The 18,073-nt window shown below is 37.0% G+C and overlaps 1 protein-coding gene across 5 annotated transcripts in view; it reads left to right on the forward strand.

Annotated features, from left to right (window-relative positions):
- Window positions 1–202: 202 nt before the first annotated feature.
- Window positions 203–18,073, forward strand: part of plce1 (phospholipase C, epsilon 1) — a 119,481-nt gene continuing 101,610 nt past the window's right edge. For all 5 annotated transcript variants that reach the window (XM_015346361.2, XM_015346364.2, XM_015346365.2 and 2 more), the window contains exon 1: window positions 203–579. The gene's annotated coding sequence lies outside the window, so the exon portion shown is untranslated. The remainder of the gene's footprint in view (window positions 580–18,073) is intronic.

Here is an 18,073-nt window from a genome sequence, read left to right on the forward strand (position 1 = left end):
AGTGGATTTTCTTTTTCATTTTACTGGGCGACGTCTACTGAAGGGCTTCTGTCCGTGCAGGATTGTTGGCAACAGCGAGCAGAGCAGAGGTTGGTGCGTTGAACTTCTGAGGGAAGCAGCTGAATCGCACCATTGTTTGCCGAGATACGGCTCGCATTTTGCAAGGGGAACGGGGTGTAAAAAGGCACCTTGTACGAAGCTGCCGGCAGACTTAAATGTTCGGGACGCAACGCAAATCCTGGAAAGAGCCGCTATAGCAAACCCCGGTAGCAGCATTCAGCCGTTTGGCAATTGGGTAGCTCAGACATTCCATTGGTGTGACACAACACACAGCAAACTTCACTTTTTTTTCTGCTTATCTGGGTCCAGCTATTGTGTTGCTCACACATTGCCGTGTCGCCTGGACCTCCCATTTAACTTTGACTCTCATTAGCAACATTGCCGCGGTGGTGGGGAGCTCTGAGCCGACCGCGTCTGAAACGCGCAATTTCCAAATACTGTAACTACAGTTACTGCGGCTGCACATGGGCAGGCGTACTGTGGCTGGTCCCTATCTTTGGTTGTTATTCTACTCACATGGTAAGTGAAATTGAGTTTTAACTGATCCCGAATGCTTTATTCTATAATAGCAGACATCGTATTCCTTTGTAATCGTTCACTGATGTCTAGATTGTCTAGATGTCTGACTGTATAGATTAAAGAGAGTTTTTGTTTTTTATACGTTTTGTAGAGATCTTCACGTTTTTTGACTAGTAAGTTACCGTCAGCGTATTATAACACGTCCTTGCAATTGTCTTGGGCGTATTTTTATATTAGTAAAACGCGGCTTTCCAAAAATTAAGTTGAACGATTACGCCAATAACACATTACCTCAATATTAACTACTGTATACAGTAGGTTATTAGTTTGACTTTTTTCTTTTTTCATAGCAGGTCAGGTGTTGCTGGATTCGCACATTTGGTGATTGCATGATACTGTAGGTGTTCAGACGCAAGCATTTGTTCCATTGTCATTTCCATTGCATAATTTTCACGGGCAACTGTGATCTTTTTCAGTTTTAACAGAAAACTAAAGTACTGCATGTTAAGACAGTCTTTGCATTACTGGTGAAAAGTCCCCGGTTGAGTAATTAACCTCTGCCCCCCTCGTGGTGTAAGTACAGATTTTGTTTTACGGTTAACATGGGAGTACTTTATATTAGAAACCAAACACTGAATGTGTAGCTGCACGTTTAATTGAACGGGATAAACGAGATTTTCTTTTCCTGATGGAAATCATCCAATTTTTAGAGCTTTGGAAGAAGAAATGTCAACACACGAGGCATTCTCTAGAAACACAATAGTGAAGAGATTACGTTTTGTGATGTAATCATAAGATTTTGAAAAAAAAAACACTTGCATTTTAAAGAAAAATAAATAAATCAGAATTTTGACAAAAATCAGCTTTTGTTGACAGTACTACCACCTTGACAGATCTCAGCGTCTCAGCCAGGCTGAACCCGGTTAGTTCTAAGATGAGAGGCCTCCGAGGAAAACCAAGTTCCTGTTCTAAGTGATGTTTGTGGACCAGTAGGTGATGCTCTTTCCCATGTGCCCAAATTTGTAAACCCAGTGCCCTAGTATGGTGACTGCGAAAACTGCGCTGTACGAGGTGCCATCCTTCAGAAGAGGAGTTAGTCTGAAGCTATGACTACTTTAATCATTCAAGGACCCCTGGTATTGGAAGGTGTAGAGGTGTTTAACCACAACAGTAGAATCACTTTCATTTTGGCTTGCACAGTCTGGCTGTCCTAAAGCTTGTCTTTAATATAGCTAGTGGAGCAATGCTGCACATCCCCACCTGATATGCCGTGTAGTTGCTCTGTTGGCACAGAATGCATGGGACACATCACACAGGAAGATTCTGCTCTTCGGGATTATCAGCCTAATCAAGATATAACCACAACATCACAGAAGTATCTTCTAACTTACGTCTTCTCAGAAGAACACTGTACAATTATAACTTTTCTGGACATCTTATAGTATGCTTCTAAGCAGGCTGCCACTCTTGCAATTTAATTTGAAAAGACCCAAATTTGTAAGGATTTGTCCGTCATGTAAGGACTTATAGCAAAAAAACTAAAATATAGCACTATGAGCAGTGTAAGATGATTTATTTTTCCTTGCTAGCAGTTCGCCTTTCCTTTCCCTTATCTTGATGAGGTCTGTTTTTTTTATTTGGAGGAAATCTGCACTTGGCCTGATATTTTACTTGTGGACAGACTGGCCACTCAAAAAAAGAAAAGAGCATGGAATGGGCAGTGTGTCCAGAGTTGGCCCAGTGGTGAAAATAAGGCTCCTTGTCAGCTATTGCATGTGCTAATTGTAAAGCAGCTAACGCACATCATTAGTCCCAGTATTTGAAATGCAAGCTTTTAAAATTTGCACTTGGGACTGGCAATTGGAAAGTGTGTGTTGCCACATTCAATATAATTAGATTATTTCTGTTTCAAACAGTTAAAACAGTGATTTAATCAAATGCGTGTTGCATCAGAGTTTGCTATTGACATTTTTTAGGTTTCTGCAGCCACGTTTGCATTAATTGGTGCACAGGGTGACTATGGGGCTGTAGTGGAAATTGCATTTCTGACCCTTTGTTTCCACACTGGTCATTCAGTAGCTCTGACAGCTGGCATGCAGTACTAGACTATGAATCACTGCAAGTTCAGTAGGTAGAGAGGATAGCTCTCTGTTTATCATTATGTCTAGCCAATTGTTATGGGCAGCAGACTTATGAGTTATATTGTCATACTTTTTAATTTTTCGTATGCCAATAATTCACAAATGTATTAGTTTATAAAACTAACACGTGGACAGAGAACCAGTTAGTAGCTTTTCCCTTTGAAGGTGACCAGAAACTAAAACAAACTGGATAATTTTAAACCCCACAGACCTAGAGATGTTTTGTATGATATTTACAAGGGATGTGGAACAGGATGTCAGTTTAAGATAACAAAATTTGGATAGCTCAATTACGTAATCTACTAAAATCCAGATAAATAAGTAAATTTCCAGGTTTCCTATACAGTATGTGTGCCACTCAAGAAAATCAGTTTCCATTCCCCATGGAAGAGAATTAAACTGTTAGTCACATTTAGTTAAGCAAATCTAAAAACAGTCTATCTAGTTTTGGGAGCTGTGGCAAAGTAGCTCCCAAAACTAAATTCTCCTTGCAATATTTTGCCTAGCATTGAAGTGCTGATAAGCTGCTGTATGTATCTTGGAAGGTGGTCAGTTACAGGCTTTGAAGACCAGCAGTGGTTTCCTTGTGTCTGTATGCAGTAGAAAATGATACCCAGCTCTTGAAAACTTATGGATGAGCTTTAATTTCTTTCATCTGTTTACAGTATGTGCAAGATGTATAATTATACTACGGTGCAGGTGCCACACATTTTTATGCAGTAACAGCTGAATTTTGTATGGAGGGTTAAGGTTCTTCACAAAAACTCAGACATGGAAGAAATAATAAGAATCAGAAGTACAGTATCTGTTCATATCAAATCTTCTTAGCATTTTGTTGTGCTCCAATATTACATTTGTTAGCAAGTGTGAATATCAGATCATACACCCAGGCAAAAGTCATCTGAAATATTGATATCTCTTGGGCACTTAGCTTTGTTAATAATACAGTACATCTTATTCTTTACTCTAGCAGCTGCTTTTTGTGTCTTCCTATTTTAAAATTCAGATGTTTTTTCCCCTCAACTGTGAGGTACCTTAAGGGACAAGTGATGATCTATACCTCTTCAGATATGAAGCCGTCTCTCAAAGGGATTTATTGTGACATGCGTTCACTGCAGTCTGCGTACCATATTAGCTCTGAGCTGCTGTCCTGCTTTCTGTGATGATAAAAGAGGGATGGACTTATTTTTTTTTAAAAACAACAAAGGTGTGGATCAGTTTCTGGGCAGTATCAGCAGCTCATTGATGACATGTTTCCGACAATGTGAAATGTTTACTGCCTTTACTAATGCTTTACCGGAGTGGGCAACAGGGTTTTGTGCTGCAAAGTTTACAGCACTACATATGAAAAGCAGTTTATGATTGCTTTTCTCAAAATATTTCATTTTATTATCTGAGGCAAAGTGGAAAGTCACTTTCTTCACTGGCATTGATAGAGAACAGAACTACATGATCGTGAGAAGGATGAAGTGAATAGCCTTCTCTATCACATAGGAAATTCCCCTAAAAAGACTGAATGAAGTGCTTTATTTCATCATCTTTTTGTACTTAGCAATCCTACTCATGTTTTAATGAGCAATTATTAGATATTGGCAATTACTTCAAAAGATAAAAACTGAAAATAAGCACTTAAATTATTTAAGAATGCATATCAAGAAAAAACAAGACTTAAAGACTTCTCATGTCATAATAAGAAACATTGTGCATTGAGCATTGCAAATAATTTAAATTTCCTCGTCACATTGTTTTATAAGGCAAGTTGTAAAGGATGGCCTATATCAGTTTATGCATTAAGACTACATTTAGGGATGCTAGGCAGGGAGTTTTATATTGAAGTATGTTAAATCAAGAACACTATTTTGATTGAGCATTGCTGTGAGATGTGAACAATAGTAACACTAAAGGTAGGCCTGTTCATTTGGATTTTCACTCATATCTGTGTTAGATCCAATGTAACTGGAGTGCTGCTTTCTGCAAAAATGTCAGTCTTGAATATAACCTGGAGTCTGTGTTGATGGGCTCACTGTGCTGGGAAATGAACATAGTGTTTTGTTATTGTGGGTTATTTGCATATTATGGTTAAGTACTGTTTACTAGTGAATTTATTGTTCTTCACAGGTGCAGGCCTAAATATGTTAATGCTATACAATATGTATACCTTATTAAGTAAAATACGCCCTGCAGAAAGTGGCTTTTGCAAAAGAAAAACTATTCCCTTATCTTAAAATATGATCCTTTGAAGGGTAGGAGTCAGATATTAGAAAATGAAAAAAAAAATCATAGTGGCCTAAGTAAATACCCCACTCAAGTTTTCCCCCAAAAAAACAAATCCAAATATCAGCTTTTCTGTATACATGCTTTCCAACCCAAGTATAAGGTAAGGCTTTTGTGAAGATAATTTTTGGATTCTTCCATTTTTTATTGGTAATGCAATTTTTAAGGTTTCCTGTATATCTCTTGAGGAAATTACCCCATTTTGAAAATAATGGTACAGAAACAGTCTCCCATGTAGAAGATTTTAACAGCTTTGGTCCTTAATGGCTTTGCATCTTTAAGGAGAAACTAGAATTTTGGGCATTTTTGTGAGGTGAGATGACAAAAATCAAAGCATGACTATTTTTGCCAGTTGGAGTGTACAAATCCTTCCTGTTTCAGTAAGACAATGCCATGCAGAGTTCTCTGTTAATCCATTCTTTGGAGATGTCAGTCATTCCAAATTGATGTAAGGTTTCTCCTTAGCCTTTTACTGGCTGATTAGTATAGATCAGCACCCCTTCTTTTTTTATAAATCATTTTTAGCATTGGCCTTTGTTGTTAAGTGAAGTCTCCCGGGTAACTGGAGTTTTCTGGTGAATTCCGTGGGTGCTGCTTAAGAAGAGTCTTAGATGTCGGAAGCGCTAGTCCTTTGAAACCTGTCTGTGAATTCCCCCTGATCCTCTCTGTTGCCAAGCACCAGAGTAATTGCCTGGTGACTCATGGTCAGGATAAGTACATGGGCTAGTGAGTTTCACTCAGATGTTCTTCGAACTAGCCTCTGACCCTTCTCATCTTTTTCCCTTGTTGTGTAGCAACAAGATAGTCTGCTGGGCTGTTTTTCAGGACAGTTGTCGGAGTAGAAGGAAAAAGTGTATTTTTAAAATGGAGATTCATTATTATTATTAATGATAATGATGATGATAATAATTAAAAAAAAAACAAGTGTCCACATTGCTAAAGAACGAAAAAAAACAAAGAAAAGTTAAAAAAAATACAGGATAAACTGTAAAACAATTAGGCATGGGCCCTAGTAAAAAGATGGGTTATTTGAAAAGCATTTAAAATCTCTCAAAGAGTTGGAGGAAAGACATTTCATAACAAATGAGCTATGACAGAAAAGGCATGGTAACAAAAAGTCTGAGATTTCGCCGTGTGGACAGTGGGTAGAGGACCAGTCAACTGAACAGAGCCTACAGAGGGAGTGCAAACATGTGGGACGTTATAGATGAGTGATGGAGCCAGATTATCAGAGCCTTACTTGGAACCTTAAAAGTCAGTAACAAGATCTTATATTGAATATGTGACTTTATAGGCAACCAATGTAGAGATTTAACTGTAGGAGTGATATGCTGCCAGGGTCTGGTGTGAGTTAGTAGTCTAGCTGCAGAATTTTGGTCATATTGCAGCTTACTGAGAATAGTGTAAGGGAGCCCATAGATTGAAGAATTGCAGGATTCAAGCCTTGATGTCGAAAATGTATGAATCAAGCACTCAGCATTGGACATTAATAGAAATTGACTAATGCGGGCAATATTTCTAATGTGAAAAAAAATTATCAAAGATTTTTTTAACAAACTGCCTTGATATGTCTTGAGAGTTTTCCTGTGGGGCGGATCAAGTGTGACTCCCAGCTTCCTGACTATGGCTGACGCCTGAATAAGATAAGATCACTTTATTGGCCATATACAATTTCTTGCATTAGGAATTTGTCTTTGCACATACCCCAGCTTGCTCTCCATGAGACACACAGACAGGGAAAGAAGCTTGGGGACAGAGCACAAGGTCAGTTATTTACAGTATATAGTGTCCCTGGAGCAGCTGGGGTTAAGGGCCTTGCTCATGGGCCCAACGGAGTAGGATTCCTCTACCGGCCGCGGGATTTGAACCGGCAGCCTTCCAGCCACAGGCGCAGATCCTCAGCCACATGGGAAGCCATCCACCACTACTGTGCAGCTCTCCAGATTTTCCAGCTGACATTTGATACCCACTAGTGAAATTTCTGTTGTAGTCTGGGCTCTTTAACCGTTTTAAAAATTCTCTTTAAGTCATTGTCTGTTCCAGTTGTCTGTCTGCTGTTGTGGTTTAAAGACTGATAATGTATGTGAATTATGTGCTGGTGGAAAAGAAGAAAGGGGTTAAAAATAAATGCTTGCAATAATAAAATTGGCAAATGTTTCACAGGTGATTATATTTTGTGATGCAGGCGAGTTTATTCTAATTTTTTAAGTTGGAGCTAATGAAAAGTCTGTAAGATCATAAGCCATACTGTACATGGTGAAAGTACATTGCTTTAGTTTAATACATAAGTGTGCACCATATGTGTGGATGTAGAGCAACAGCGATTTCAGAGACTAGGCTGAGCCCCCAAAATAATAAAAATATAAATTATAAAGGGCAAATATTGATATAGAAGTAATTATATTGTCTGTATTACAGATGCAGCCATTCAAAATGCGCGGTAAAAACCCGCGGTACGGTAACCTACCCACAAGCCACCGCGGGGCACCGGAGCATACCGCAGGGCAAGTGATTGGCTGGCCAAAATGACCGACAGGGGCACTCGTGGTGCATTGGTTGGTAGTGCAAAGATTGAATCATTTAATGTCTTTACTGTGCACATTTTAATCCGCTTAGTTTTGAATATTTATATGGATTTTACCACTAAAGGGAAATTTTAGTAGCTGAGCATAAAAAGAAGAGGAGCATAACGCATCTGAAGGTCATAAACGATATTAATTTAAAACATTACTGTATGTATGTAAACTGTACTGTGTATGGCTGGTCTTGGTAGTTTAAAGAAAAAATACACACCAGTCTTCCATTTCTCCCTAAACATTTTAAGCATGAAAGTTTTATGAAACGGTACCCAAATATGCGATTGCTGTATAGAATGAATTTTAATTAAAAAAAAATATTTAACACGAACATTAAGCTGTTTACATCTTCCGCCTGAGAACAGTCACCCGTTGCTACCCAACGCAGAATGGTGATTGGCTGACACCATCTGACACCCCTCTGATTGGAGAAAAAAGACGTGCTGGCGTGCTATACCAGGAAGAGGATTCTTTCCATTCAAAACGTGTATTTTAAAAGTTTAAGAAGTAAAAACCTTACAGCGTACACAGATTTCTAAACTGATCAGGATCGTTATCTTTGTCTTATGCATAATAATGTTCACCGCTCTGTCCAGCAAATTAATAATAAACTTTATTTTATATAGCGTTTTAAACGAATAAGTAATTAGATTGCTCATAAACCTAATCACTTGCTTTTTCTTTTTATTTAGGCTCAGATTACAACTATAGATCGAATTATTAATAACCATAATAACAACCAACCAACAAAAACAACCATATAAACATAATGGTGGTGCTGGACCTTCCAGTTTTATTTATTTATTTTTTAATCGCGTAACATAAACATATTACCGTATGCAAACTGTACTGTATACAATATGTACATGTATATTTAATGTCTTAACTGTGCCCGTTTAAGTATTGAATATTCATATCTAATTTTACCACTGAAGGGAAATCTTAACATAAACATACAGTATATGGCTGGTCTCGGTACTTTAAAGAAAACATACACACCAGTATTCCATTTCTCCCTAAACATTGTAAGCTTCGAAGTCTTTAACTAACGTGATACCGGAGTCAACAAGCATACTTTTAGAATTTGATTAAAAGGGAATATAATATGGAATCGCGTATCTCAAGAAATTAATAACGATATAATTATATTCATGTTGCAAAAGAACTGCAACGGACATAAAAACTCCCTTGCATGGTTTCATTACGACCAGAATCGGTCTTGAGATATTTTTAACTTGATTTACAGTATTTGAGAGGTATGTCTTAACACCGATACTACAGTGCTTAAGTACTGCTCACGTATATGTTTCTAGGTTTATATTATGCATTTCATACGGTCAAATTACTTTTGAGCAATAAGAAGCGAGAAACGGTATGCGTTTTACTTTCGTTTTGTGCTGGGACCTGTGGATTGATTAGAGATATCAAGTACATACAAGTCATTTTTTAAATGTTGTAGTTCGTCTTGAAAAAATGTTACGAGTACATCATCTATCAACAATTACACAGGTTCTGTTTCCATATTGCGGATTTTGGTTACGTAATATTATTTTCTAGATTTCACGTTGTGAATATGATGGGATGTCTGATGGGATGTTTCTAAAAATCCATCCTCTGTAAAACGTCTTCTCCAGTTGTCCTGCATATGTATTCGCTAATGAAGCTGTGTGTTCTGAGCCTAGATCTCTACATTTCTGTATGAACCAGCTTAGAGGGCTAAAGACAGCTTGTGTTTAAATTGAGTGTAAGGCAATTTATGCTTCTAAAGTCATGGTCAGCATTTATCTTTGTACTGTGTTGTAAACTTGTTCTGTGCCAAGTCACATTATTTTATAGCGTTTTTAAAGCGTTATCAAATACGGTGTTACTGTAGTTTACTGAGTCCCATGTCACATGGTCTGTGATTGAAACCTGTAAAACCGGTTTAATTCGTCACAGCCAGCACTCTTCAGGTGTGAGAGTCTTCTGCTCAGAATGAAACGCTAAAATGTTTGTGTATATTCTAATGGTAGTGGGGGCGGGGTGTGTGGGAATAAGTTTGGTTGAAACATTTTCTCTGAAAGCATTTTCTTCTTGTAACCGATCTTGTTACAGCATGTTACAGTTTACTATTATTAACCATATTAATTTTAAGTGCTTAATGTAAAATCTTGTAAAAATATATTTTCATTGTTCAAATATACATTAAGTCTGACTATCATATAATAAGTTAAATACAAAACTAAAGAAAAAATAGGGTTAAATATAATTCAAAATATTTTGCTAACAATGTTAACTGTTTATGAATAATAAAATGTATTAACTAAGGAGTAGGATGGCACAGTTGTTAGTATGTTTTTTGTTTTTTTTTAACCCAATCTCCGGGAAACCATTAGTACGATGGTGAATCGGAGATTCTCAACCCTTGCTGCGTACGACTGGAAAAGAATTCGTGATCGGATCAACGAAATGCTTCGTAGGAGGAGGCAGTCTTTTCCTCTTGTCTAACAGTCTGTCCACAAACAAAACATTCCTGTTAGACAAGAGGAATTGAAAAAAAAACAATGTTGTCAATGAAAACCGGTGTGTGTGTCTCTCCCTGCTGGATGTCCCTCTCACAAACTGCTGAATGAATAAAATAATTTTATTGAAAACGAGTTTGCGATTGTCTGGTCTTTAAATTCTGTAGATACGCGATTCCATATTATATTCCCTTTTAATCAAATTCTAAAAGTATGCTTGTTGACTCCGGTATCGCGTTAGTTAAAGACTTCGATGCTTAAAATGTTTAGGGAGAAATGGAATACTGGTGTGTATGTTTTCTTTAAAGTACCGAGACCAGCCATATACTGTATGTTTAAGTTCCAAAATTAATATCGTTTATGGGCTTCACACGCGTTGCAGTATGCTCAGGCACTAAGTAAAAGGAGATGCTTCGTATTGCTTGACTAATTTTAAAAACTAAGTTATAAATATAAAAATTGCAGGCGCTGCTCTGGTGCGTCGGCTCCTACACAGTGCCTGTCTGCCGTAAGCGTTACAATATACATACAGTACCCAACACTGCTTGTACCCATCTGTCATGTAAATAAAACACCTTGAATTGAATTGAATTGAGGGGAGAAGGGGGGGATACTAAAGCCAATACTGGCTCAATGGGCTTTGACGTGCTAATGCGTTAACGGTCCGGGTGTGGCAGGCTTCCAATGTCAACTCGACTCGATTAGAAGACAATGAACGTATTTTAGCCCTAAATGAATTAATAGCAAACATGGTTTACATAAAATACATTTTTCCAAGAAAGTTTATAATAATACGATCTATAGTTGAAATCTGAGCCTACTTTAAAAATAAAGGAAAAGCATTTTCAAAGAGCAATCACGCTGTGTTTATGAAGAAAAAGTGATTAGGTTTATGAGCAATCTAATTACCTATTCGCTTAAAATGCTATATAAAATAAAGTTTATTTAGAGATGAATGATCAGTGTCGCAGTTTAAATAATGTGAGTCAGGAAACTAACACAGCGCCACCGGATTTAATAACGCAATAAAAACGCTATAAAATAATGTGACACAGTACAGCACAGTACAACAATACTGACCATGACTTTAGAAGCATAAATTACCTTACACTCAATTTAAACACAAGCTGTCTTTCTGTATGAACCTCTAAGCTGGTTCATACAGAAAATGTAGAAATGCATTAGCCTGATCATGATTAAAAAACACATAATTAAACACGCGTTTGCGATTTAAATCAGAACACGATTTAAATCAATATAAATGTTTATATTGTAACGCATACTGTCCCGCCTCCATTTCTCTATAACAATTTACTGTTGCACACACACACACAATAGAAGCAGGAACCACTGTCAGAAGGGAAGATATATTCAAAATATATTCAAAATATCGCAAATATCGATCATGTTACCGTTATTAAATTCTTTAGATACGCGATTCCATATTATATTCCCTTTTAATCAAATTCTAAAAGTATGCTTGTTGACTCCGGTATCACGTTAGTTAAAGACTTCGAAGCTTACAATGTTTAGGGAGAAATGGAATACCGGTGTGTATTTTTCCTTGTGATATTTTAAGCTCTAGTTGAATGATAGGTGTCGCATTTTAAATCATTTTCGTAGCTAGAAATTATGAAACGCCCTGTTAAAAGCAAGGAAGTTTTTATGCCCCGTTGAAGTAAAACAAAATGCCTGACAAAGTATGGCTTGGACAGATTCCAAGTGCTTGTACAAATGTGCTAAAGAAATTATACTTTGAGTATACAGCTTGTCCAAAGTCATCCATTATTAATACTATTAGTAATATCTTCAGTAAAGGCTTTGATGCATAAATATTTCTGATTAAGGTAGGTTGTGTACTTCTGTCCAACTGAGCAATCTTGCTTTCATAATATATACCAACATTTTAATGACTGATGATTAACATGCTGTAATACACAGTTCAAAATTAAAGGCTCAAATGCTGTACATGAGAGGTTAAGCTCCCCCTGGCGGTTTTACAAGGCGACGCCGGATAGTTAGTCACGTGACACACGTGAAATGCGTGATACCGCGTGATACTGTGACACGCCCACCGGGGTATGCCGCGAAATACCTCACCCATTTTGAATGGCTGCATCTGTATATGCAGTATCAGGAATACAGTACTGAATTTTGTAAATTACAATAAATCATATCATCCTTTGATATCCAGTTTCACTTTTATTGTTAAGAAAGTTTCAGACTATGATCTGACTAAATAATCCTCTGAAGTCCCAAGGGCTTTCACAGTGTTCATTGCAGAGGTGTCTTCTCACAGAGACCAGAAGGCAGGTGTTTGGTGTTCATGTCATTCCTTGCAAAGCTTGGTACTCTACAAAAGAAGGAGGCAGAAACTGGGGAAACCAAGATTAAGAGAATAATTCTCAACACGGACAGGATATATACAGTAGATTCATTTGCACTGTCTTTGCTTTTTGTCTATGTATTCTCCTGCCTCCGTTTCTGTCCTCTCCCTCCCACTGACCCAAAACCACTTCTGTTAATTCATGAACCCATTTGTACAATTCCAAAGGCGTCTGTGGCTGTGCATGGTAATCGGTTCCATATGTTTATTACCCTCTATTTGAAACGGACTCCTCATGACTATTTCACTTTTCAATTTCATGATTTTCTCAATATCCAGCTTTTATAGTCCTTTTTTAAATTACATAGTGTGCAAAAAATATCCTTTTTTTGCAGTATTTTATCAAATTCTAAATATTAGATTGCCGTTTCCCTTTCCCCTGGCAGCCAGTTTTATGTGAGGAGGCTTGATTAGCAGTGATTTCTAGTCTTGTTAATTAACCCTTTGCTGCACATTGCTTCTGTTTTTGTCTGGATAATTATTCAATATTTCACATGTTATTATTTGCAGTTATTTCACATGTTATTAGCTGTTCCAGTGTTGCAAACAAATGCTATATGATGAATCTGTAGGTTCTAAATAACCTTGCATTTTTTTTCTGAACATTGAAGAAATTAAATTAATTTCTTCATTTCTTAGCTCTGTATCAGCCACACTCTTCATAAAGTAAGTCAGGTTAAGCAATGTATTTCTGGCATAATTTCAAATTCTAATTTGAAAAAAAAATCATAGTTAAGCAGTGTGTTTCTTCTGGGCTTCAGAATTCAACCTTCTTTCCAGGTGGCCAGAGCATTCAATGTGCTGTTTTTCCATAAACCTAAAACCTTTTATTCGCAGAATATCTCTATGAGTCATTGTAATTTAGAGTTAATTTGAAAAGTCTTTATGTAGCCCCACCTAACACCATATTGTGGAAATATTATTTTGCATTAAGTTTCACTCGCTATTGTACAGTATGTTGTAAAAATACAATTACTGAGTGCTGCAAATATATTTTGAACTGGCAAAATTGGAGACTTTTATGTGCGTTCTGGAAAATATTTGCTAGGTGTCTACATAAAAGCAGAGCAGCACAGAAGGCATGGTACTTTCTTCTCCATTTTAATTAAAGAAACTGCTGATACTGATGACATACTCCTGAATTATGGACAGATTTTAAGTATTCAAAATGTGTCGGAGAAATGCAGTGACAGTAAATGGAGAAAAAGACAGCCCCCTCTGGTAAAATCTACGTCAGGATAATAAGAACCTTGGAGATCGAAAGCAATTCTTCACAATAAAAACAGCATCCCGGCGCTTTTTCTCATAATACATATCTGCCTTTGTGTCTCACAGCCTTTTGCAAATGCAGTAAAGCTTTTACTCCTGAAAAGCTGAGCTCAACCTAGAAGAGAAGTAAGATTAAAGCACAGTGTGTATTGATCTCCATCTCCAGCCTCTGGAGATCCCCAGCCCCCCAGCCTCTGTGTGCTTTGCAATTTAGGTGAAACAGCGTAGTTTTTGCCAGCTGTAGACGCAGGGTTCTTTAGCACTCTGTTGAAGGTGCAAGCTCTACAAGCTAGCTTTCAGTACAATGCAAACTGCCTACAAGGCCCTAATGAGCAATGTGTGTTATTTAGTGTTAAAGGCCAAGGTTGGTTTAATTCATTTCAGTCTATTTTATTTTACCACTACGGGTGTAGTGTTCTGAACAACACTTGTATTTATAAGTATGTACATTTTGCTGTTTTGACCATAATAGTCATCATCAAGTTCAACTTTACACTATACTTCTGAATCAAACAGTATGCTTTTACAGTTATGAAGTCTCTAATAATGTATTGAAAAAGTTACCTCTGTTTCAGTTTCTGTCCATTGCATTTTTTGTTTTGACCTACAGTAAATTATCTTTTCATCAAAACCACAATTCAAAACCGCAGGTACCTTCAAAACCTTGCAGTGGGGTCATTTCTCTGCCTTATTGTCTTAGAGTTATTATGTGTTCCAGTATTAATCGTTAGGGTTTGTCTACACCAGGGGTGTCCAGTCCTGTTCCTGGAGGACTGGTATGTCTGCAGATTTTCATTCCAACTCAGCTCATTATAAATTGGACTAATTTAACAACTTCTCTCAGCTCTGCAAGTGCTGGTGGGTAGGTGCACCAGAGTAGATTCTAGCAATGTGATACATGGCAGTTGGGTAGATAAGGAAAGATGTTAAACAAAAGATACCTTGCATCATAGTGGCTGAATTGAAGAATGTTTTCAAATATTGACCACGCCTTTGCATAAGTACTTGTAGAAAAAGAACAAAAGTCCAAAGATCACAGCATTGGCTATGCATTATAATCAGTAAGTTGTTCCGTGTGTGCTTGTGGCAATGTTGAGTTTTTATATAAAAACATTCTTCACGGTCATTTTCAGCTGCAGAAAAGAGTTGGATATTCTGTACATTATACAATATATATAAAATAAAAGGGATCATTTGCATACTGTAGAAAAGATAGCAGATTCTAAATTCAGGTTATTTTTAAATATTCCTTCCTGGGGAAAAAGCCCAAAGTGAAAAACAGCACATTGTCTCTGCAGTATCTGCTGTATTAGTTGTGTGCTGGTGATGTACTAAAGTAGTGATGTACAAAAAAAGCTACACTTCTTGTTGGTCTGTTTGGGCTCAATAAAAATGAATGTGACACTTGCTTTAAGAAGGCCTGAGCCAAGCCCTTTAATAGTCTTCTTTTCTTCTCTCCACCTTGGTCTAAAGGTAGTAAATGTTAACTTTTTTTACAGTACTTGGCTCTAACATGTTTTGTTGCACTTAGCTTTTTAGTTTTAGTAGAGACTTAGAATGAATTGACTCTAAGAGATGGCTGGCATCCAGGTAAATCCTGTAGGGAACTCCTTAATAACGGTATTACAGTATTATAGCATTCACAGCTAGGACTTTATTATTTAATTTGCCTAGTTGAATGTACATTCTCCTTGTATCTTTTTTCTAAATTGAGGGGCAATAAAAATTGCTCCTATTTATTTGTGTGTATCTGGATCATTGTTGCCTAAGAAAAAAAACAAGAACTTTGATCTGTAAATCATTAAACCAGATCCCTTGATCTTATGCAAAAAAGAAAATAATCGTTTTTGCTTTCACAGCAGTGCTGGACAGTGTAGTGAGACTGCGTGTGTGGGGATTGTGTCCCCATGCTTACAAAGCGCGAGCAGGTCTGGTCTGCTGATATTGGCAGAGCCAGAAAGATTTATTTTGCTGTTAAGTCTGTTCATTCACTAAGCGAAAAACAGTCATGAGAAAAGAAGAAACAGACAGTAAGTATAAATCATTGTAATCACTTTCCCAGCAGTTCAGGTGAATCACGTTGTTGCATCATGTCTAAATACTGTTAACCCTTACAGTCCTTAATTGTGGCATAGAAAATAAATTATTTACCTGGTTTTGGATTTTTCTGGATCCAGAATTTCCTGTCATCCTGTACTGTACAGTTTTGTTTTCATATAATTTTATTGGACGGGTATGGTGCGTATCAGGTTTAATTTATGGTTGTGGCTTTTGTGGGAAAAAAAATGAGAAACATTTATTTAGAATTTAGTGGTCTCACCAGATAATGTGATATATTTTAACATTTAATCTTGAGCCTACTCTCTTTTTAAGGGTGCATTATCCTTGAGGTTTTTTTGCTTGAAAAATATGGTGTTTTATTTTTAGGCAAAACATTTTCAAAGTTCTGAAGTAAAAACTAAATCTAAAGTTCTGCAATGTCTGGAATATTATTGAAATTATTAGGGTACTGCTGCTGCTATTACATGATGTTACAGATAATTCCAGAAAGACCTTGATGCCAAGTTTTCACTTAATTCGGACACATATGGTGGTCATTTGTCATGCTGGAAGTACAGTAATATTTTGAATTTGTTGTGTTTCATTGCTTCCAACTGTTCTCAATATGTTCTAGGAACCTGTATACTGTAGGTCTGTTTTAATTGCTATTTATTTTGAATTGATATTCTTTCTGTAATTTTGGTAAACTTTTCTTACATTTTCTCTTGCAGATGTGACATGACGTTTGTTTTTCTCCTGGGGATCACTCCTGGGGATCATAATGTTTTCTAAACATTTTTTAAAAACCTCAGGGAGCTGTTAACAACACAGAAGTAAAATGAAAGAGAAACAAAGAGCTCATTCAACTGGCCCAATAAAAATAAGGGCACAACTAGATTACATATTAAAATTTATGTTGTAAAGATAAGAGTCTTTAAGAGTTTTAGAATTTTTGACAGTCACCTCTTGGTAGATACTATAGCTAATATTCTGATGTGCATAGAAGAGTTTGATGCACGAAAATGAAATGGGGTGGATTTTTGAAAATTGGTTTGACCCAATTAAAATTACAATGTATTAAGATAAACAAAGAGTCTCATATTTTGTAGCATTTTTAATCACAGGAATTATTTGCCGTGTTTAATGGCAGGAAGTATTTTTCAGTTTTGAAACTAGTTGTCTTGACAGTGAAATGTCTCTGAAAGTTCAAACCAGTGGGAATATTTCTAAACACTCATTGCAAATTTTAATTTTAATTTTAAGACAGTTACCCGCGTAAACATGGTTTTTGAAGGGGATATGTACTGGTGTGAAAATCAATGCAATTTTTTCTTCCTCTTGGCTGTGATGTTCCTGTAAGGCCTTCCCCTGCAGAGGCCTAACATTCTTGTTCCCTCATGCATTTAAAAAAAATCTTTTTCTGGTCCTGTCTGACGTGTGATTGCTGGGACAGCTGTAGGGTTTCTTGGGAAGCGATTGTGTTGGAATATTCATAGCCACAACGAGCCATGGTTGTCATCCTGCAGTGGGTTCCCAATTTCAAATGAGAACAAGACACTTTAAAATCGGATTCAATTAAAACCCCCTGGCTGCCTTTCAGTTAGAAACCCCAAATAAGAGAACCAAGTGAGATAATCCAGTCCACCCGGTTTTGTTTATTTCTATGTCACATTTTAACACTTGAAAGCCCATTTTGGAATGAGTGACAGAACCTTTGGGTTCAGTCATGTGTTTGACGGTGTTCCTTTTCTATTTTCTGATGAGATATTGTGAGTGGCTGGAGAAGTACTGCTTTTATTTATACAACTGTAAAAGATTTAGAAGTTTTCAATTGTGCTTTACGGACACGCACAGTATTCCATGAAACAAGAAAAGAAATTATGCTGAACTCTCTAGATGGCCAGTTCACCTTTATGACATGACAGGTTAATGTTTAGTAGTTAGCCAAACAAAGGTGGGCCACAGAGTGGAAGACCTTGCCTCTCTTGATGGCCATAGTCTGCAGAGCTCTGTGAAAAGCAAAGAGAAGCCACACTCCTGGGACACCGTAATGCCAGTTTTGGTGAGGTCTGACATGAACAACACTCGCTTCTTTGATAAACTCGTTCAGAAGGTGTGTGACTCTTAATCAGTGATGTGGTTCGTAGTTTTCATTTTGTGGAGCTACTTTTCTCTTCATTCTTTTGTATTTTGTCTATGTGAGGATCAGTATTTTGCTTTATTTGAAAAGACAGTAATGTTAACAGGTACAGTTAAAACCTGCTAAACCATCAGTTGGTTAAGTAATGTTATTTGATAGCATTACCA

The sequence above is a fragment of the Lepisosteus oculatus genome, chromosome 4, assembly GCF_040954835.1.
Source record: "Lepisosteus oculatus isolate fLepOcu1 chromosome 4, fLepOcu1.hap2, whole genome shotgun sequence".
Classification (NCBI taxonomy): Eukaryota; Metazoa; Chordata; class Actinopteri; order Semionotiformes; family Lepisosteidae; genus Lepisosteus; species Lepisosteus oculatus.